The 23,084-nt window shown below is 40.7% G+C and overlaps 1 protein-coding gene across 2 annotated transcripts in view; it reads right to left on the reverse strand.

The window, feature by feature from the left end:
• nfat5b (nuclear factor of activated T cells 5b) overlaps window positions 1-23,084 on the reverse strand; it is a 158,809-nt gene that overhangs the window by 125,071 nt on the left and 10,654 nt on the right. The gene's annotated exons all lie outside the window — the stretch shown is intronic.

The following is a 23,084-nucleotide window of genomic DNA, read 5'->3' on the forward strand; positions in this document are numbered from 1 at the left end:
TATATTTCAATTTATAAGTTACAAGGAAGAACAGCAAATTATTTTATCAGACGCTTTATTCTGATTTCATCTCACCCTGGGCACAAAGTCAATGCACTCAAAAATGGTTCAACTGGTTACAGTTTTTGAATGCCCACATTTTTATCCATTCTATGTAATTTAGACTTTGCCCAAGAGTTCATCCAACAAAACCCAAGAGTTCATCCAACAAACATACAAATGGAATCATTTGCAAAGCAACACAAGACAATCAAAGGCCCAAGTGTTCTACAATTCTGAAGTACTTTTAATGACCTATGCAAGGTTCCATATGACTATTTACAAGGCACAAATAATTTTTTTTGTTAGTGCGCACTCCACTCCATGAGTAGCCAATGTCACCATGTCCCAAAAACAAAGAAAAAAAAACATTGGGCCAGATGTAGTTCAACAGTCAGATCCAGGTCTCATAGCTAACATCTGAAGAACTTTGTGTTTTAAAGTTTTTGGCTGATCTAGTATGGGAGCCACAGCAGATTGAGGCTACGGCATCCCATTTTACCACCCCATCTCCAACCTCCCTTTCCTCTCCAAAGTCCTTGAACGTGTGTCACCTCAGAAATCCATGCCCACCTTTCCCACAACTCCATATTTGAATCCCTCCAATCAGGTTTCTGCCTCTGCCACAGGACTGAAACAGCCCTTATCAAAGTCACAAATGACATCCAAGTGACTGTGACCGTGATAAACTATCCCTAGTCATCCTTCTCGATCTGTCTGCAGTCTTTGACATGGTTGATCACACCATCCTCCTCCAACACTGGTCCTCCGTCGTCCAGCTGAGTGGGACTGCGCTCGCCTGGTTCCATTATTATCTATCCAGTTGCAGCCGGAGAATCACCCGCAATGACTTCTCTTCCCGCTCCGTTACCTCTGAAGTCCCTCCCTAAACCTCTCCGCTTCTCTACCTCTCTTTCCTCCTTCAAGACTCTCCTTAAAACCTACCTCTTCAACCAAGCTTTTGGTCACCTGTCCTAATATCTACTCATATGGATCAGTGTCAAATTTTGTGAGATAACACTCCTACGAAGCACCTTGGGATATTTTAATATGTTAAAGGTGCTATATAAATGCAAATTGTTGTTGTTGTTCAAAGTCTACATTTAGAGAAAATCAGTGGCGTCTTTATTATTTTGTGCATCGAGGAGGGTAGAGAAATTAATCTGTTTTATATAAGTAAAACCACTTTTTGTTTCATACTATTGAATCTGCTTCCACCACTCTTTTAGGCAGTGCAGTCCATATCATAACAACCTTGCTGTGTAAAAAAATTTCTCCTCATCTTCCCTCTGGTTCTTTTGCCAATTACCTTAAATCTGCGTCCTCTGGTTACCGACCCTCCTGCCAGTGGAAACAGTTTCTCCCTTTTTACTTTATCAAAACCCTTCATAATTTTGAACACCTCTATTAAAAATCCCCTTAACCTTCTCTGCTCTAAGGAGAATAATCCCAACTTCTCTAGTCTCTCCATATAACTGAAGTCCCTCATCCCTGGTACCATTCTAGTAAATCTTCTCTGTACCCTGTCCAAGACTTTGACATCCTTCCGAAAATGTGGTGCCCAGAATTGAACACAATACTCCGACTGGGGCCTAACCAGTGATTTATAAAGGTTTAGCATGACTTCCTTCCTTTTGTACTTTTATGCCTCTGTTTATAAAGCCAAGGATCCCATATACTTTTTTTTTAAAAAAGCAGCCTTGTCAACTTGTCCTGCCACCTTCAAAGATTTGTGTATGTAAACCCTCAGGCCTCTCTGTTCCCGTACCCCCTTTAAAATTGTAGTATTTCCTTCTCCTCATTCTTCCTTCCAAAATGCATCACGTCACACTTTTCTGCATTAAATTTCAGGTCACATGTCTGCCCATTTCACCTGAAGTCTGCTACTATCCTTCTCATTGTTCACTACATTTCCGAGTTTTGTGTCATCTGCAAACTATTAGTGGCCCTAATACCAACCCCTGGAGGACACTCTTAATTGTATCCATATGATTTATATCAATTAGTGTTAATTGTATTCAGGTGGTGCGTATCAATTGGGGACTCTTGTATCCATTTATGAGAGCTTATCTAGGGTGTGGGGTGGGTAATGTGGACCTCTGTGAATAAAGGTTTGGAAGCAACTTAAGATCAGTCTCCAGTATTCTATCCTTCACCACCTGGCTATCCAATTTATTACGGACACCACTGTATATTTCCCTCCAGTCTGAAAAACAACCGTTTACCACTACTCTCTGCTTTCTGCCCATTAGCCAATTTCGTATCCACGCCGCCACGGGTCCTTTAACGCCATGGGCTTCAATTTTGCAACAAGTCTATTATGTGGTTCTTTATCAAACGCCTTTTCAAAGTCCATATACACACATCAAACGCACTACTCTCATCAACCCTCTCAGTTAGTTCATCAAGAAACTCAATCAAGTTTGTCAGACACGATTTGCCTTTTAAGCAATCAGTGCAATCTTGACACTCCCTTTGGAATCCAATTACCAAAGCAACATTTAGGGCCATGGCCTGGGGGAGTCAGAGGAGTGGGGACCCTGGAGGCAGAGTTGGGCTGGGAACACAGCGATTGGCTCTTGCTAACTAAAAATTAACTCTGATCAGATTTGCATGGACCAAAATCATAAGTGAGGGAAACAACAGGCACGGACGGACAATTTTTCCTTTAGATTTATGTACATGTAACTGGAGTGAGTGAAAGACAGATGCATTTATGTATCTGAACAGTTTTTTCCCTTCTTGTAATCTTTTTCTGTCCTTCTCATTTTGCTTTTCCATCCATTTTTCCCAATTCTGGCAGAGTATTTTCCCTGTTGTTACAGTTTTCTTCACTCATCTTGATTTTCCTAACTCCTTCACTTTTTTGTCCTGTTTTTACCAGTATCCACCTGTTTTTCCAAGTTGTTAACAGCCTGCTTCTCCTTGATTTCCATTAGGCAGGTAAGCAGTCAGGCAGCGATTGTGGTTCCTTAAAAAAAATCTGTACAACTAGAGAGACTGGTTTAGGAAAAGCAGCCACACAGTATTTTCATTTCTGCATTGGTCAAAAACATCAAGCCCTTAAAGGGGGCCTTGAGAAAATAAGCAATATCTGAACATTGATTTGGGGTGAACAAACCAAAGTATATAAAGCCACAAAAACATTCAAAATGTCTTTAAATATAGGCCAGAATTATGCACTTATAAAACAATACATTACATCATCAAACCAGCAAAATGTTTTTGCATCAAGGTCCTTCCTGTTAGGAGCCTAATATATCTCAAAGACCGTCAGCATAACTACTGCATCAAGTCACATTAATCAACTGCCATTTTCATCATGGCAATTACAAATACAGTGAGGGACTCCATAACTATAATGGACTTTATAACACTATAACCACTGAGCACAAAATAACCCACACATACATCAGATAAAAATATGAAGTTGTTTGATTGTGTTCCAGGCGGCTGTTTAGGATATCCTTTAAACTGTGATTTTACATGCTCCTCCTCGGCAACATCATCCGAAAACCCATCAGGTTCCACGTGTACACTGACGACACCCAACTCTACCTCACCACCACCTCTCTCGACCCCTCCACTGCCTCTGATCTGTCTTGCTGCTTGTCCGATCTTCAGCACTGGATGAGCAGAAATTTCCTCCAACTAAATATTGGGAAGACCGAAGCCATTGTCTTCAGTCCACACAACAAACTAAGGTCCCTAGCCACCAACTCTATCCCGCTCCCTGGTCACTGAGACTGAAGCACACCGTTCGCAATCTTGGCATCCTATTTGACTCTGAGATGAGCATATCCGTTCCATCACCAAGACCACCTACTTCCACCTCCGTAACATCGCCCATCTCCACCCTTGCCTCAGCTAATCGGCTGCTGAAACCCTCATCCATGCCTTTGTTACCTCTAGACTTGACTATTCCAATGCTCTACTGGCCGGCTTCCCACCTTGCACCCTGCATAAACTTGAGCTCTTCCAAATTTCTGCTGCCCGTATCCCAACTCACACCAAGTCCCGTTCATCCATCACCCTGTGCTTGCTGACCTACATTGGCTCCCGGTCCGGCAATGCCTCGATTTTAAAATTCTCATCCTTGTTTTCAAATCCCTCCATGGCCTCACTGCATCCCATCTCTGTTACTTCCTCCATCCCAAACAACCCTCCAAGATCTCTGCACTCCTCCAATTCTGGCTTCTTGCGTATCCCTGATTTTAATCGCTCCACCATTGGCGGCTGTGCCTTCAGATGTCTAGGCCCTAAGCTCTGGAATTCCCTCCCTAAACCACTCAACCTCCTTTAAGACACTCCCTAAAACCTACCTCTTTGACCAAGCTTTGGTCACGTCCTATGTATCTCTGTGTCAAATTTTGTCTGATAATGCTCCTGTGAAGCGCCTTTGGAAGTTTTACCACGTTAAAGGCGCTATACAAATTTAAGTTGTGATAGTGTTATAACACTATACTCAAATAGAAGTAGGTACTGGGAGAACAATCTGCAAGTTTGCAGATGATATCAAATTATATGCTGTGGGATTGGGCTCATTACTGGCAAATTATGTTAAAATTAGAAAAACGCAGCATTATGCATGTGGGTAAAGTGAATGCTGAACATACGTACACCCTTCAGGGAAAAGTACTAAATCCAGTGGAGAAAGAGAGAGATCCGGGCATTCTCATGCACAGATCTCTAAAGATTCATGACCAATGTCGTGATGCAAAGGCTAGAGCGAATAGGGTGCTAGGGTGTATTTATAGGACAATTCACTAGAAGACAAAGCCTACTATTTTGTCCATGTACAAGACCTCAGTTAGTATACTGTGTCCAGTTTTCGTCTCCTCACATGGTGGGTGATATTGAGGCTTTGGTAAGGGTGCATATGAGAGCCACAAGATAAATCCCAGTTTAAAGCAACTCAGTTATCCAGATGGGCTCAAAGAGCTGGGACTCTACTCTTTAGAGAAGCACAGACTTGGGGATGATTAGATCAAGGTTTATATGATGAAGGGATTAGATTGTGTTTGTATCGAAAGTTTGTTTCAACTAAATAGGTTAGGTAGGACCAGGAGTCACAATCTCAAGTATGTAAAGGCAGAACTAGGTGAGATGGTTCTTTTCCCAATAGTGGACCGATGGAACGGGCTGCCGGCTCATGCGGTAAACACCGATTCACTAAATTCCTTCAAGCACGAGCAGGACCTGTTTCTGGCTCGTACAAAAGGTAAATACTGCAGAACATTAATCACGGCCAGAGTAGTCTCCTGGACTAGTTTTGATTGCCTGAGGGGCTGCCTAGGTTTTTCACCTCTCCCAGGAGATTACATGACTTTTGGGTGGGGTGAGGAGTACTATGATGCACAAGGCATCGCAGTTGAGTGGGACAGGCTGGATGGACCAGTGGATCTTTTCCTGTCCGTCACTGGTTGTATGTTCGTAACTATTATTCCAATTAAGTTTTATTTCAGGAAGAGAGAGATTGTAGAGGATCAATCCTTTTTTAGTAGTTCAAATGGTTCACAACCTATTGAGATGTCATCATGCTGCAATCTAAGTGTTTTGTTATTAATTCTATTGCTTGGTGTCCCATTTTTTTCCCTTATGAAGCACATAGACATTTTTTATATATTAAAGTGCAAGATGTTGTCATGGCAGTGTGCAAAATACATTAACAATAAACAGAAGCATTTCAGCTTTCTGGATAAAATAGTACTCAAAAGAGGATCACATGGATTTACTGATGTTGAAATCAATGATAACAAATCCGTATATTTTATGCCTGGTCATTACTAAGTTTGTGAAAGTTTTCTTGTGGTTTTTAAATTTTAGGAAGAAAGATCCAGCATTTATAGTGCCTTTTGTAGCCTCAGGATGTCCCAAAGCGCTTCACAGCTAATGAAATACTTTTGAAGTCTAGTCACTGTTGTAATGTAGGGAAATGTGGCTGCCAAGTTGTACACAGCAAGGTCTCACAAACAGCAATGAGATGAATGACCAGATAATCTATTTTGATGGTGTTAATAGAGGGATAAATTTGGCCAGGACATTGAGCGAACTCTTCAAATAGTGTCATGGGATCGTTTACATCCACCCGATGACAGACAGGGTCTCGGTTTAATGTTTCATCTGAAAGACAGCACCACCAACAGTACTGTACTCCCTCAGTACTGCATTGAAGTGTCAGCCTAGATAATGTGCTCAAGTTCTGGAGTAGGGCTTGAATCCATGATCTTCTGACTCAGGACCACTGAACCTTTTGTGTCAAATTACTACAAAAGTACAACTTTTTGCCATCCAGCTATTTCTAAACTGGCTTCCCTGGTTCAATGATTAGAACGCAAGCTCAGTGGAGCATCTCACCTTTCAGCAGCTCATCTTTCGCATAGTGAGCACAACTCACAAGCTGCATTAACCAAAATAATATCCACAGATAAATCAGATAATTTAACTTCATAATTCAACACTGCAGACCAAAAATCTTATAGTTCAAAATCACATACAGAATGGAGGCACAAGCCAAACTAAACCAGATACAAATTAAAGAAATCTCACAGGAACATCCAATTGCACTATATAAAAAAGTACATTTCAATAAGTTCATCATCCATGAGGTATGAAAACGCTTTATTTTAATCTGGAAATTCGTGCATTTAAAGAAAACATCAACCAAAAAATAGCCTCGGTGCAAAAATAAAGCAAGCAATCAATGTTAAAAATTGTAGTTGTCATCACAAATATTTTGAATAATAAAATCCAAAATGTCACCAACTTACCACATGCAAACACTAACATCAGGACACCAAAATGCATAATGCTTGAACTCTTTCTCTATGCTAAGTGAACAATAACAAATACATTTTCATTCCAATTTACATTAAATCCAATTACACTGTTCTCTTTACACTTCTGATTTTATATCTTAATTTGTTAGTGTTCTAATACTTTTCTGCATTGCTATTTCTGTTTATCAATTTTATAAAATCAAAATGAATTGAGTTTTTACAACATATACTAATTTATTTGTGTTATGGAACACACTTTACAAAATCTTCCCCTTCCACTGCTAAAACCGAGGCTTGACTCCTCGAACAGCCCACAGGCTGGCCACAGACCTCAATCCCTCCACGAGCTTCAACTCATCCTGCCTTGCATTCCTACATGCACCCTCTACTCCAAAAAATATTGGACTTCTCCTCACCCCTTGCTCTCCCCACTCCACTAATAGCAACTGTTTATTCAGCCACCATTCTCTTGAAACTCCCTACCCAATTCCCTCTGCCTTAGCACTTCCCTGCTTTCAAAATCATTCTCAAGATTCTCTTCTTGGACCAGGCCTTTAATTCTCATACTGGTCTTTTCTTTTTCTTTGAACTTTCCCCATGCTTGGTGTCCACCATGTCCCCTCCTCCTCATTGTAAAGCAGTGCAAGAAGTCTTCCTGCAGATGAACGCTATATAGATGTAAATTGTTATTGTAAAATTATTTGGAAGAATTTCACCCCTATGGCTTTTATAATGAAAAGTTTAGGAGGTCCACTAAGAGGTGCTTCAGTGTGTCCCTAGATGAATAATCCTGATTTCCCTTCCCTAATCTCCACAAAGTGTCTCCCTGAATGCTCCAGATAAAATTATGATGTCATAGCTGCAAACCCGCATCACACCACTCAGTGGAAAACTAACACTTCTCTGCCCACTACTGAATCCATTGGGTCATACAAACTGCAATATGCTAAAAAGGACTCAAGATATCAACGTTCTAAAATAAATAACTTAGAAAATGGAAAACCCATAGTCATCATAATACCATTTTAAGTCTGATATTTTAAGTCTGATTAAAAAGTATATAGACAGATAGTCTGGGATGGTTGGTTTCTATCATAATATCCCCAGCATCAAAAGCGAAACATTAAACTGAAAACAAAAAAAACTAATTCTATATAAATAACAAACCAGCAGGTGCTCCAAGGTATTTGCATATTTTGGCATTGAGACACTCAAGCTTCATTTTTTTTGTAGTTTAGAACATCATCTCAACCCCAAATGTTTTACTGCCTTTGCTCCAAACTGTTTTTGACCACAAACTAATAGAAACTATTGAACTCCCCCACATCTTCCATCACCATTCTTGGGTATGTCCTGTCCTACCCTGAAATCTCATGGCATCAGATCAAACATGGGCAAGGAAACCGCCTGCTGATTACCAACTATCTCCCTCCCTCAGCTGATGAATCAGTCCTCCTCCATGTTGAGCACCACTTGGAGGAAGCACTGAGGGTAGCAAGGGCACAGAATGTACTCTGGGTGGGGGACTTCAATGTCCATCACCAAGAGTGACTCGGTAGCACTACTGGCTGGCCAAGTCCTGAAAGACATAGCTGCCAGACTGGGCCGAGGGAAAGGGAAAAAACTTACTTGACCTCATCCTCACCAATCCACCTGTCGCAGATGCATCTGTCCATGACAGTATTGGTAGGAGTGACCACCACACAGTCCTCGTGGAGACAATGTCCCATCTTCACAGTGAGGACACCATCCAATGTGTTGTGTGGCACTACCGCCATGCTAAATGGGATAGATTTAGAACAGATCTAGCAGCTCAAAACTAGGCATCCATGAGGCACTGTGGGCCTTCAGCAGCAGCAGAATTGTATTCCAGCACAATCTGTAACCTCATGGCCTGGCATATTCCTCACTCTACCATTACCAACAAGCCAGGTGATCAACCCTGGTTCAATGTGGAGTATAGAAGAGCATACCAGGAGCAGCACCAGGCGTACCTAAAACTGAGGTACCAACCTGGTGAATCTACAACACAGGACTACATGCATGCTAAACAGCAGAAGCAAAATGCTATAGACAGAGCTAAGCGATCACATAACCAATGGATCAGATCAAAGCTCTGCAGTTCTGCCACATCCAGTTGTGAATGGTGGTGGACAATTAAAGAACTAACGGGAGGAGGAGGCTCTGTAAACATCCCCATCCTCAATGATGGTGGAGTCCAGCACGTGAGTGCAAAAGACAAGGCTGAAGCGTTTGCAACCATCTTCAGCCAGGAGTGCCGAGTAGATGATCCATCTTGGCCTCTTCCCGATATCCCCACCATCAGAAAAGCCAATCTTCAGCCAATTCGATACACTCCACGTGATATCAAGAAACAGCTGAGTGCACTGGATACAACAAAGGCTATGGACCCCGACAACATCCCGGCTGTACTGCTGAAGACTTGTGCTCCAGAACTATCTGCGCCTCTAGCTAAACTGTTCCAGTATAGCTACAACACTGGCATCTACCAGACAATGTGGAAAATTGCCCAGATATGTCCTGTCCACAAAAAGCAAGACAAATCCAACCAGTCAATTACCGCCCCATCAGTCTACTCTCAATCATCAGTAAAGTGATGGAAGGTGTCGACGCCACCTTCCATCAAGTGGCACTTACTCACCAATAACCTGCTCACTGATGCTCAGTTTGGGTTCCGCCAGGACCACTCTGCTCCAGACCTCATTACAGCCTTGGTCCAAATGTGGACAAAAGAGCTGAATTCCAGAGGTGAGTGGAGAATGACTGCCCTTGATATCAAGGCAATATGTGACCGAGTGTGGCACCAAGGAGCCCTAGTAAAATTGAAGTCAATGGGAATCAAGGGGAAAACTCTCCAGTGGCTGGAGTCGTACTTAGCACAAAGGAAGATGGTAGTGGTTGTTGGAGGTCAATCAGCTCAGCCCCAGGGCAATGCTGCAGGAGATCCTCAGGGCAGTGTCCTTGGCCCAACCATCTTCAGCTGCTTCATCAATGACCTTCCCACCATAAGGTCAGAAATGAGGATGTTCGCTGATGATTGCACAGTGTTCAGTTCCATTCGCAACCCCTCAGATAACAAAGCAAGAGGCAAGTTACATTCGCGCCAGACAAGTGCCAGGCAATGACCATCTCCAACAAGAGAGTCTAACCACCTCCTCTTGACATTCAACGGCATGACCATCGCCGATTCCCCCACCAACAACCTGGGGGTCATCTTTAACCAGAAACTTAACTGGACCAGCCACATAAATACTGTGGCTGCAAGAGCAGGTCAAAGGCTGGGTATTCTGCAGTGAGTGACTCACCTCCTGACTCCCCAAAGCCTTTCCACCATCTACAAGGCACAAGTCAGGAGTGTGATGGAATGCTCTCCACTTGCCTGGATGAGTGCAGCTCCAACAACACTCAAGAAGCTTGACACCATCCAGGACAAAGCAGCCCGCTTGATTGACACCCCATCCACTCCTTTCACCACAGGCGCACCGTGGCTGCAGTGTGTACCATCCACAAGATGCGCTGCAGCAACTCGCCAAAGCTTCTTCGATAGCACCTCCCAAACCCGCGACCTCTACCACCTAGAAGGACAAGAGCAGCAGGCACATGGGAACAACACCACCTGCACGTTCCCCTCCAAGTCACACACCATTCCGACTTGGAAATATATCGCCGTTCCTTCATCGTCGCTGAGTCAAAATCCTGGAACTCCCTTCCTAACAGCACTGTGGGAGAACCTTCATCACACAAACTGCAGCAGTTCAAGGTGGCGGCTCACCACCACCTTCTCACGGGCAATTAGGGATGGGATGGGCTGTGAATCTCCATAGTGGGGATCAGCAAAAAAGGCTTAGAGTAAGAGGCTGAGACAAAAGAATTCTTCTTCATCTATTTTAGGGTATGGCTGTACTATAAGTTAACTAAATGTGATTCAGGTAATCTCACCAAAATAATAGCATATTTTTGCATTTTTCCAAAGCAGTTTCAACTCTAAGCTGATGCAAAATGTTCTCTGCAAGTCCCTGAAATCTTCAACTGCTATAAATCTCTCATTTATATTTTGTTTATTATTTTAGATGAGTGATTAAAATCAAAGTTCACACAGATGAGTATATGGGAAAGGACTTGCATCCATTTATTTTACATGATAGTGTTAAGACTTATCTATTAGTTTTTTTTTTAAGGTGTCAGCTTTGGCTCAATGATAGCACTCTCACCTCTAAGTCAGTAAGTTGTGAGTTCAAACCGCACATAATCTAGGCTAACACTGCAGTGCAGTACTCAAGGAAGGCTGCACTGTCAGAGGTGCCAACACAGACGAGACGTAAAACTCAAGTAGACTTAAAAGATCGCATGGCACTATTCGAAGAAGAGTGGAGGTGTTTTCCCAATATCCTGGCCAATATTTCTTCTTCAGTTAGCACCACAAAACAGATTATCTGATCATTTATCTCATTACTGATTGTGGGACCTTGCTGTGAGCAAATTGGCTGCCATGTTTCCCTACATTACAACAGTGCCTACATTTCGGAAGTACTTCATTGGCTATGAAGCACTTTGGGACATTCAGAGTATCGCGACAGGCACTATATAAAAATACGATTTTTCATCATCAGGATGAATTACATATCCTGATATATTTTAACAATATGTATGTGTTTGATATATTAATGTGTTATTCACTACTTAAAATATTAAAATATTTGTGCTGCAAGTAAATGCAACATGTGATTTTAGTTACTGATGAGCGATTCAAATAACAAACTCTGCCTCTCCCCACTTCAATCGATGTTAACTAATTGACCACTGATTGCACCCATTCTATACTAAATAGTTTGAATTCTCCTTAAGGAAAGTGAGACATTTCAATCTTACAAGGAACGTTGGCCCTAAAGGTTTGTGTGGATTAATCACCAGTATTTTTTGAAGCTAAGCGATAATGCCTCTTAACTACCCGGTCTATTATCGGACTGGAATAGTCTATTGACAAGGAGATCTAATTTAGTCGATAACTAGTGTCTCACATGACCATGCAATAAACAAACAGTCCTGGAGATATCAGTAATTACACCTAAACAAAGTAACTTAGCCTGGTTTATCAAAGTCACTCAAGTCCCACAACATGTCACAAGAGCAATCTTGATACATTTTCTTTTCTTTAAATTTCACTGGGGATGTGCCTTGCCACATCTTTTATTGACCTTTTCAGAGATATCAACTTGTTCCTTTTAGAAAACTGGCCCAGAATTTCCTCAAACGGCGTAATCGGCAAGTTACGCTGAAATTTACACCCATTCTTACACTGATATTGCCAGCAGGTACTCACACCGAAATTTCCTGCAAATCTCATTACCATACACTAGAACGTAAAAACCAGCATAAACAAGCAAAAATCAGTGTAAACAATCGGGGACTGAGGAAAGGGCACATACCCCTTCTTTTAGTCCCCCTTTAATCCAAGAAATTTTAAATTTTAAACCATGAAACCATCATTTATGCACATTAAGCACAGCATGTCGAAAAAAATACAATCATTAAATGTTTTTAATGAACTAATTATAATGCTACAAAAATGTATTCAAAGATACAGAAAATAAAGAGCAAGTTTCAGTGAGGTGAATAAAAAAATTCTTAAATATCACAATATGACTCCGGGTCCTGCTGCGTCTAAAATTTTGGGTGCATATTTGCGCCTGTTCAAAAACAAATATGAGAAACTCACATTCTCAGGTCTTCTGAATGGAGGGGGGTGGGGGGGGGGCGACTATGTTAATAAGAAGTGGGTTTCGGCAGAGGTTTCACTGAATTGTTGCAAAACATTGAGGAAATTCTGGGGCGGTGAGAAAATGGACGCAAGTCACTTACACCCGAATTTCCTCGATCGTTTACGATGAAGACTGGCGTAACTTCGCATTTGCATGAGTAAGTTCTAAGGTAATTCTGGGCCATTGAGCTTTGCAGTAAAACCATCAATTTTGGACAGTCATGGAAACTGGTAGAACATGCAGACAGACAGATTTTACTGAACAAAAATAAAAACTGAAAATGCTGGAGAAGCTCAGCAAGTCAGGCAGCATCTGTGGAGAAAGAAACAGAGTTAACCTTTCAGGTCGAAGACCTTTCATCATAATTGGAAGATGTTAAAGAGTTAAAGATTTTAAGCAAGTGAAGCAAACTTACTGAACAAGTCCAAGACTCCACATTCAATATAACAAGTTGGCAACCCTGATTTTGAATTTTAAAAAAATAATGAATTAACAAATCTCATACAAAATGCAGAAGATATAATTGCCAGGCATCCTTAGTCAGGAAAACTTTTCGCAAAACAGCCAAATTCGTGAAAGATTGAATTTGATATTAGGTTTGAGAAGCAGAAAGGAGAGTCACTACCCAAGGTTTTAAATTTAAGTATGGCAAACTTCAAAGGGATGAGAAATAAATTGACCACAGTAATGGTATGAACTGTTCATGGCTAAATGTACAGACTAACAGTGAGAAGTAAATTCAAAGTAGTATTTGGTACAATACAAAAACAGCACATACCCCTAAAAGGCAAAAGCTCCATTTGTGTAATCAAGCAACCATGGTCAACAAATGAATTAAGAGACAGTATCAAGCTAAAAGAAAAGGCTTACACAAACGCAATTCCAACCGACTGGGAGAGCTTTAAAAAGCAACAAAGCAACAAAGATGCAAAAATGAAAATAATTTGCAAGGGATATCAAAGCGAACAGTAAAAGTTTTTATAAATAGAGAAAGAAATGTGGGCCTATTAAAGATAGATACTATAATGGATAAATAAGGAAACGGCAGGCTTATTAAATAAACACTTTGTATCCGTCTTCACAGTGGAGGAAGAGGACAAAATACCAGCGGTACAAGGGGGGGAAAACTTAGTGGATTTGATACAAGTGAAAAAATGGAAATGGAGAAAATAATGGAACTTAAGACAGACAAGACTCCAGGACCTAATGGTTTTGACCCCAGGATATTAAAAGAAATAGGTGACTAGGTGTATTAGTCATAATTTACCAAAGCACTTTTAGATTCAGAAATTGTGCCTTTGGATTGGAAAGTTGCAAATATCACTCCATTATTTAAGGAGGGAGAGAGAGAGAGAGAGAGAGAGAAAAATCAGGTAACTACAGACCTGTGAGTTTAACATCAATTGTGGGAAGTTGCTGGAATCTATCAGAGTGACTGAGCACTTGGATAAGTATCAGCTGATCAAAGAGTCAGCGTGGATTTGTGAAGGGTAGTTCATGTTAGTGTCTATGAATGTTGTCTATATGGACTTCCAGAAGGAATTTGATAAGATTCCACACAAGAGGCTATTAACAAAAATCAGAGCACACGGAATTGAAAGTAACCTTGAGACATGGCTCGGCAATTGGTTAGGTGATAGGAGAGAGAAAGTAGGGATAAAGGATTTGTTCCCTGATTGGTGGGATGTGACAAGTGGCATTCCCCAAAAACTGAGGCCTCAGTTTTTCACCAGATATATTAATGACTTGGATGAAGGATTTGTATATCCAAGTTTGCAGATGATACTAAGCACACTAAGTTGTGTGGATGGAAGCAGGGAGTTGCAAAGGGACATAGACAGTGAGTGGGCAAAACTATGGCAGGTGGAGTTCAATGTGAAGAAGTGAGAGATCTCAAAGACAAATCGGAATATTTTCTAAACTCTCACCATTAAGGAGCTGTGGAGCAGCAAAGGGACTTAGGTGTCCATGTACACAACTTGGCTTGTATTCCCTTGAGTTTAGATGGTTAAGGGGTGTTCCAATCAAGGAATTTAAATGATTAAGGGATTCGATAGGGTAGATACAGAGAAACTATTTCCTCTGGTGGGGGAAATCCAGAACAAGGTGGCACTATCTTAAAATTAGAGCTAGGCCATTTGGGGTGAAATCAGGAAACACTTTCTCACAAGAAGAGTAGTAGAAATCTGGAAAATGTTCCCCCAAAAGGCTGTGAATGCTGGATCAATTTAAATTTTCAAGACCGAGATCGATAGATTTTTGTTACGTAAGGCTATCAGGGGATTATGGAACAAAAGCGAGCATTTGAAGTTGAGGTACAGATCAGTCATGGTCTAATTGAATGGCAGAACAGACTCGAGGGGCTGAATGGCCTACTCCTGCTCTTATATGCCTTTGATTGTTTGGAACGACCATATGTTAAAGTTAAAGAAAAGACGACTTGCAGTTAAATACCACCTTCCAAATCCTCAGGATATCCCAAAACGCTTCGCAGCCAAAGTAATCGTTTCTGAACTGTAGTTATTGTTTCGTATGGAAACAGAGCAGCCAAATTGCGCACAGAAAGTTCTTACAACAGCAAAGAGATGAGTAACCAGTTAGTCTGTTTTTGGTGGTGGTGGTTGAGGGATGAATGTTCGCTAGAACTCCCTGCTCTTCTTTGGAAAATATGCCATGAGATCTTTTACATCGTCGCTGGATCAAAATCCTGGCACTCCCTACCTAACAGCGCTGTGGGAGAACCTTCACCACACGGACTGCAGCGGTTCAAGGCAGCGGCTCACCACCACCTTCTCAAGGGAAAGTAGGGATGGGCAATAAATGCTGACCTTGCCAGCGATGCCCACGTCCCGTGAACGATTAAAAAAAAAACATCCACCTGAACAGGCATACAGGGCCCCAGTTTAACATCTCATCTGAAAGATAGATTAAAAACTAAAGCTCATTTAACAGAATTTTGTGAATACTGAATCTCATATTACAAGAGCAGAGAAAAGAAATTGGCCCATTTATTTGTTGCTTTAATTTTTATAATTAGCATTCCACATGTATTGTTCCATAACACAAATTTAGCTTCATAATTAGAGAGTTAACGTAATACTATCACATGTACAGCAAGTTGCCACCATACATCTAAAAACAATTAATTCACTTTAATGAGATCGCTGGAGATCTTCAGATTACAGTGGGCACAGGTCAAACATACAAAAAGGTACAGTACACATGTTGCCTAATACAAAAATGGAAATCCGATGAACGAGAGATCCTTACTCAAGTTTAGTGAAAAATACAATCGAGCCTTACTAGGGTGACAATTTAGCGTTCAAGCTAAGAATGTTGACAAACATAATCCAACACGCTCAGATTCCCAAACATCAGCTTTCCCAGCACAAAAAATAGATAAGCGCCTGCCCTTGGCAACATAAATTTAACCCATCAATAATCAGCAGATTCAAGGAAATCCCCATCTCCCTGGGCTGACATTTTTTTTATGTTTTCACTTTATGCACTGATAATACTAAGATTTTAAAAAGCCATTCTTGATGTTTGAGATTTATTACTGTAATGTACTAAAATACTAAATTGAACATTACCCCTCCATAAGCTTTTTTTTAAAAAAATTGTAATTTTACTCAATTCTACCAATACTAGACTTTTTTTCTATACTTAAAGTTTAAAATGTTTAATTTGTTTTCTGCCCCCTTGCTCCCACCATCCCCTTTGGACAAGACAGCAATATTGTTTGCTAGCACAGAAGTGGTCATGAGGTTGAGGGATGCAACAGAGAAGTACAGCTGAGTATCATCACCATACACGTGGAAACTGACCACATGCCTGTGCATGTCACCACCAAGGGGCAGCATGTAGATAATGAAGGGCAACTCTGAAAGTGGCTATGCAGAGCAAAGAAGAGAAACCATTGCTGGAAATGCACTGGACAAGTCAGAGTAGAACCAAGGGAGGACAGTCCCACAGGGCTGATCAACAAAGCAAATGGAGGGGAATGACATGATCAACCACAGGAAACACTCAAGAGGTCAAGGATGGCAAAGAGGAATAATGCACCATGTTCACAGTCACAGATGGAGTAATGCGTGATTTTGGCCACAGTAGTCTCAGCGCTGTAATCGGGGCAGAAGTTGGACAAGAGGGATCCAAATAGGGAATTATGGAAGAAACACCAAAGTTCGCTACGTTTTTTTTTGAAAAAGCAATCTCTCCTTTCAAAACCAATTCAATGTGCAACAAAAGAAAACAGAAGTGTTTCCAGGCACACGTCTAATTATCCTTCAAAGTGACATTGTGTCAATTTTGTTAACTGCTGCAAGACATTAACAGATCTAAAAAAAAATCTGTAGTATTTAGCTGCCAGTTTTCCCCAATCTCAATATGGAAAGCAAACACACCCTTTACTAATTTAAGTCCATTACTTAAATAATAAATAGTTAACAAAGAATCTATTATAATCAATTCTTATGCACTGAATCCCCAAAAGAAGAACATCCTATTTTTCCAAGAATGATCTTATAACCAGGCTTGTATAAAATTATTTCGTAAGATGAGGACAAATGATTACATTGTCCAAAAAAAAGTTCAATCCTACAATTATATATATATACACACACCTTAATACAGGGTATTTGTACATTTTATGTAGTTCCAGAGTGCATGAAATCATTGTCCGAAAATATTGTAATCTCGGCAAACAGCACCAAAGAGCACATGGTAAAGACATCAAAAGTTGATAAGCATAACAATTGTTCCTCTGATTGTAAGGATAAGAAGTTATTTCTGAGTACAAATTCAGATTTAAGAGTCATGAGTACTTTACAGAATCATAGAATTTACATAGGAGGCCGCCATTTGGCCCACCATACCTGCGCTAGCACTTTTCAACAGGAGCTCTCCACTTTAATCCCATTTCACTACCCATTCCCTCTATTCTTTTACATTCTTCCTTTTCAATTATTTATCCAATTCCCTTTTAAATGATGCTATTAGTCTCTTGTGACAATACAATCTATGTTCCAATAAACTTGTGCAAGACAAAGTCCCTCTCACTTCTCTTTTTGCTCTTCTAGTGGTAACCCTGAGCCTATACTCCCTTGTTACCAATTCACCAAACGGTGGAAAAAAATCTCACTATTAACCCTTTCAAAATTTTAAAAACCTATATTAAATCCCTTCCCCTTACACCAACAATTCGCTTTTATATAGTGCCTTTAACATAGTAAGATGTCCCAAGGCAAAAAATCTCAATTTTTTGTGTGATTACAGGAGCGTAATCACACAAAAAATTGACAGCGAGCCAAAGGAGACATTAGGACAGGTGACCAAAAGCTTAGTCGAAGAGATTGGTTTTAAGAAGCGTCTTGAAGGAGGAGAAAGAGGTGGAGAGGTTTAGAGAGGAAGTTCCAGAGCTTAGGGCCTTGACAACTGAAGGCACAGCCACCAATGATGGGGCCAAGGAAGTTGGGGATGCACAAAAGGCCAGAACTGGAGGAATGCAGAGTTCTCAGAGGGTAGCAAGGCTGGTGGAAGTTAGAAATAGGGTGGAACAAGGCCATGGAGGAATTTTAACACAAAGATGTGAACTTTAAATTTGAGGCATTGGTGGACCGGGAGCCAATGTAAGTCAGTGAAGACTGGAGTGATGAGTGAGCGGGATTTGATGCAACTTAGAATATGGGCAGAGTTTTGGATGAGCTCAACTTTGTGGAGGGTGGACCTTCTCTGTTCCAGTGAAAAAGCCTAATCTTTCAAGCCTTTTTTTACAATCCCTGATTCCTCGTATCATTCTAGTAATTCTTCACTGTACCTTTCCAATGATTCAAATAGCCTTCAGTTAAGGTGGTGCCCAAAATTGCACTCAATATTCCAACTGTGGACTAAATGAAGTCTTGTACAAATTCAACATCACTTCCTTCCTTTCACACTGAATGTTCCTATGTGTACAACCCAGAATCTCATTTACCTTTTTAATAGCACTCCCACCTTGAAAAATTTATAACCTAGATTTCCAAATCAGTGTTATTTTAATTCTGACATTATCCCATTCATTTTGAACAGGTTAATGCTTGCAATAAAATAGAATCATAGAAATTTACAACATGGAAACAGGCCCTTCGGCCCAACATGTCCATGTCGCCCAGTTTATACCACTAAGCTAGTCCCAATTGCCTGCACTTGACCCATATCCCTCTATACCCATCTTACCCATGTAACTGTCCAAATGCTTTTTAAAAGACAAAATTGTACCCGCCTCTACTACTGCCTCTGGCAGCTCGTTCCAGACACTCACCACCCTTTGAGTGAAAAAATTGCCCCTCTGGACCCTTTTGTATCTCTCCCCTCTCTAACACGGATTAGAAAACCTAGGCTTATGTATCTGTACCCTAGAATCTAGATTTACGTATCTGCACAATAGATCTCCCTATTTCTCCACTCTGCTTACTTTATTGCTCGGCAGCAACTGTATTTAACTTGCCCCGTGCCTTCAAAGTCACAGTCTTAAGAGACCTACCATTTGGCATATATTTCCTTTCATTGTTCTCCCTCTTCCTTCCCCCCCCCAAAGATGAACTATGTCATATTTCTCTATTTAAAACTGCATCTGCCATCAATCTACCCAATCTAACCTGCCTACACCTTCCTGCAATTTCCCCCAGTTTGCTGCACCCATTAATTTTGGTATCAGCAAACTTCAATACTATTCGGCTTGTGCCTATGCCCAGATCATTTATATACGAATTTTAAAAAAAAGTCAAATCAAAGCAAAGATCCCACTACTACCCATAAATTGCTTAAATGACAATTGGGTTTATCTATATTTAATACAGCAACCTGACCGTCACTTCCCAAAAGGTTCCTTCCATTGGCGTGAGATGGTTGTTTCAGCATGGGCTTTTACTGAGCGGGGTGGGGGTGGGGGGTTTACAATGGAGTATCATTTTCCTTGAGTGGGTTGGTGGGGGGGGGGGGGCTAATTTATTCAATTTGAGTGGGGCATGGGGAGGGGGAATCTGCTGAGTTAATGGTGCAGCTGACCCTTCCTTTGTGCTTCCCAAGACCTCCTACTGCCACCTCCACAATAGCGCCCATCTCCGCTCCTGCCTTAGCCCATCTGCTGCTGAAACCCTCATCCGTGCCTTTGTTACCTCCAGACTCAACTATTCCAATGCTCTCCTACCCAGCCATCCTACCTTGCACCCTCCGTAAACTCTTCCAAAACTCTGCTGCCCATATCCTAACTTGCACCATCTCGTTCATCCATCACCCCATGCTTACTGACCTACATTGGCTCCCGGTCCAGCAACAACTTGATTTTAAAATTCTCATCCTTGTTTTCAAATCCCTCCATGGCCTAGCTCTAATCTCCTCCGGCCCTACAACCCTCCAAGATCTCTGCTCTCCTCCAATTCAGGCCTCTTGCACATCAACGATTTTCATTGCTCTACTGTTGGCAGCCGTGCCTTCAGCTACCTAGGCCCCAAGCTCTGGAATTCCCTCCCTAAACCTCTGTTTTCTATCCCCATTTAAAACGCTCCTTAAAACCGACCTCTTTGACCAAGCTTTTTGTCACCTGTCCTAATATCTCCTTACGTGGCTGTGTCAAATTTTGTCCGATTACGCTCCTGCAAAGTGCCTTGGGACGTTTTACCACGTTAAAGGCGCTGTTTAAATGCAAGATTTTTTTTGTTGTTGTCGTAACAGCAAGTTTGATTGGCAGTTTGCTGAGTTGTCTACTTGCCGGCCAGCCCCGAGTGCCATTTAAGCAGGTTTATTAACTAACTTTTTCAATCATTTTCCAGGTCAAATATCTTGCTTTTTTTTTCATATACAAAGGAGTCATATGTTCATTTATCTGCCATATATTCACAACTGATTTTGTTTTTTTTTTATTATTACTGACCTTTGGGTTTTTATCACTGACCTTTTCTTTAAAGAACTTTTTTTACCCTCATGAGATTCCAAAGATGGGTTACTTATTTTTGCTGTAGATGGCCCCATCACGTAACATTATGCTCACAGCACCACCTACAGGTGCAATACCATTAGAATGTTGTGACCATGAAACATTTTTAATATACAATTGATTGAAACCATGTACGTTGCAGTGTGTACTTCTTGATTTCAAGGGCACTATGACACAAGTTCTTGCTATTTTAAACATTTAGAAAATGTTGATGTATCATGCACAAATCCATTAAGTGCACACACATGCCAGAGAATTTTCATCAGCAACTATTTAAGCATAGGCACCAGATCCACAACTGTTATAGTGCTAATGTGAACTGGTGCCTATTCTCTACTTTTAAGTTCCAGCTCGCTTCCAAATGCTCATCTAACAAAACGGCAGCTTGCACCCACACGGTAACTCGTTACCTTTTACATGATGTCATGATTCTGCTCAAAAGTGTCATTTATTTGTACGGTTTTTTTTATTAAAAAAAGGCAATAGGTACAATTTAAAAAGAGAAACTCTTTGGTAACTTTCTTGTCAATCGACTTCTAGGAAGCTCCACTACCAATTATTAGCTGCTTTTATATTTGCACTTTTCTAACTCCAAGAGACCAGTCAGTTCCCGAAGTTTACTTTCCAAACTAGACTCCCTTGTACTGGTGGCAAACCCAACCTGTGCAGTGATTTTATTGCAAATAACTTCAGAGAAAAGCTAAATCATGCTCAAATGAAATTCCATCACTGTCACTTCTATAAATGGCATTTCATTGAACCTGCAGTCAGTGCATTGTGGCTGTGAGCTGCCTATGGCTTTTTAAGCCTGCACTTGACAAACACAGGCAACTATCTCATGAAAACAAAATTGCCCTCCATGTTTTTAAATGCTGTTCTTCAAAAAAAAAATCTGTAGTAGGACCAATAAAAGTTGCATTCACCTAGGTACCAAGCTTGTTATTTCGAGCACAGTTAACTAAAAAAATTAAAACATTACAAACTATGTAGTTTATAGAAAATACTGTACCTCTCTGAAGAACCAAAGTTTCTTTTTTTAATAGGTTAAGTCTTCAGGTTTTTATAATTGTAAATTGTTAATCCTTCTGAAACTGGAATTTAAATCAATTGACAACAGCATGTGGTGGTGGCGGTATACTATTTCTGGAACACTGCCAAGGCTAAAACAGCTCTTTGGCTGTGCTTCAGCAATTTCCATTCAGAGTTCAATGTAAAATACTTGAGGAATCTGCATTTAGACACCACAGTTTGTGCAACATTCTGGAAGCCTTTCTACAAAGTAAGCCTTTCACCAGAAACTTGAGGAGTCTATAGTAAAAGTGGACAAATCTAGAGAGTTTTGCAGCTTCATGATTGTCATGTATTCAAAGCTCTATGAAAACCACAAAATCAAAACAGCACTCCCAAATTGCCTAACTGAGCAAGAATTTGTCTTCAGACCTAAGGCATCAGAACTTGTGATAATATTTTAAGTGACCAATGACTGCACACTGCTTCCACAATAAACAATGTTATACTTAATTAGCAGTGTAGGATTTCCCTTTTTGATTCCACATTTAGTCAGATAAAATTCCTCTCTAACCCATCCAAGGTACTGAATTATCTGTTACTGATAAAACACAAAATAATCGGCCGGAATTCATTAACACCAAATATCAAGTAACCATGAAAGGAGGGGAAATGTTGAAACACTGGAGCAATTTTAAAGAAGGCCAGCATCAGCGCGGTCTGGGGCCGAGGCGGGCAGAAAGCCATACAGCCCTGTGCAGTATGCTACCCAGGAGATTTTATTTTGCTTATTTTTTCCCTCCTATGTGCAGTACTTCACATTTGTTCCATTAAACTTCATCTGCCACTTTTCTGCCCACACATATTTTATCCAACTCATTTTGTACTTTGAGCCTCTGAGTTTGGCATCACATTTGACTACTTTGCATTGAGTTTCTGAATCCAGCTTTAAATGAGAAATTGGCTAGGTGGTCTCAACATCAAGCCCTGAGACACCCTGCTCAGTATTTCCCTCCACTTTGGTATAACTCTTCAAACAAGGAGTTTTCTACCAGTCAGTCAATTTCTTATCCACACCCAGAGTTTACCCCAAATTATGTATTAATGAACTGTTGTTTTGAACTTTCTTTTGACATTTTTCTACATATTGAAACCGCATGGTATATTTCAACTTTTCCTTACACCTCTGAAGCTTTAGGATATTATTCTACATTAAAAGGTGCTATATTATAAGTTATTGAAGGCCACTTTTAAACTGTAAATAAAATGACCAATGAAAGGTGATAAATTACAGTATTCACTATTTCAGTGATCCAAGTAACGAATATATACCATCTGCGATCTGAATGTTCCCTTCATTGCAGTACGGCGTCCAAGCTAATTTCTTCAGGACTAGCCTGTGCATGTAAACATGAACTACCAACTAGAACTTACATTTCTATGCCTTATGTCTTTAAATCATCAACAATTAGAGATCTTCAGGGCAAATGTTTATGGTTGGCT

This window comes from Heptranchias perlo, chromosome 16 (genome assembly GCF_035084215.1).
Source record: "Heptranchias perlo isolate sHepPer1 chromosome 16, sHepPer1.hap1, whole genome shotgun sequence".
Classification (NCBI taxonomy): Eukaryota; Metazoa; Chordata; class Chondrichthyes; order Hexanchiformes; family Hexanchidae; genus Heptranchias; species Heptranchias perlo.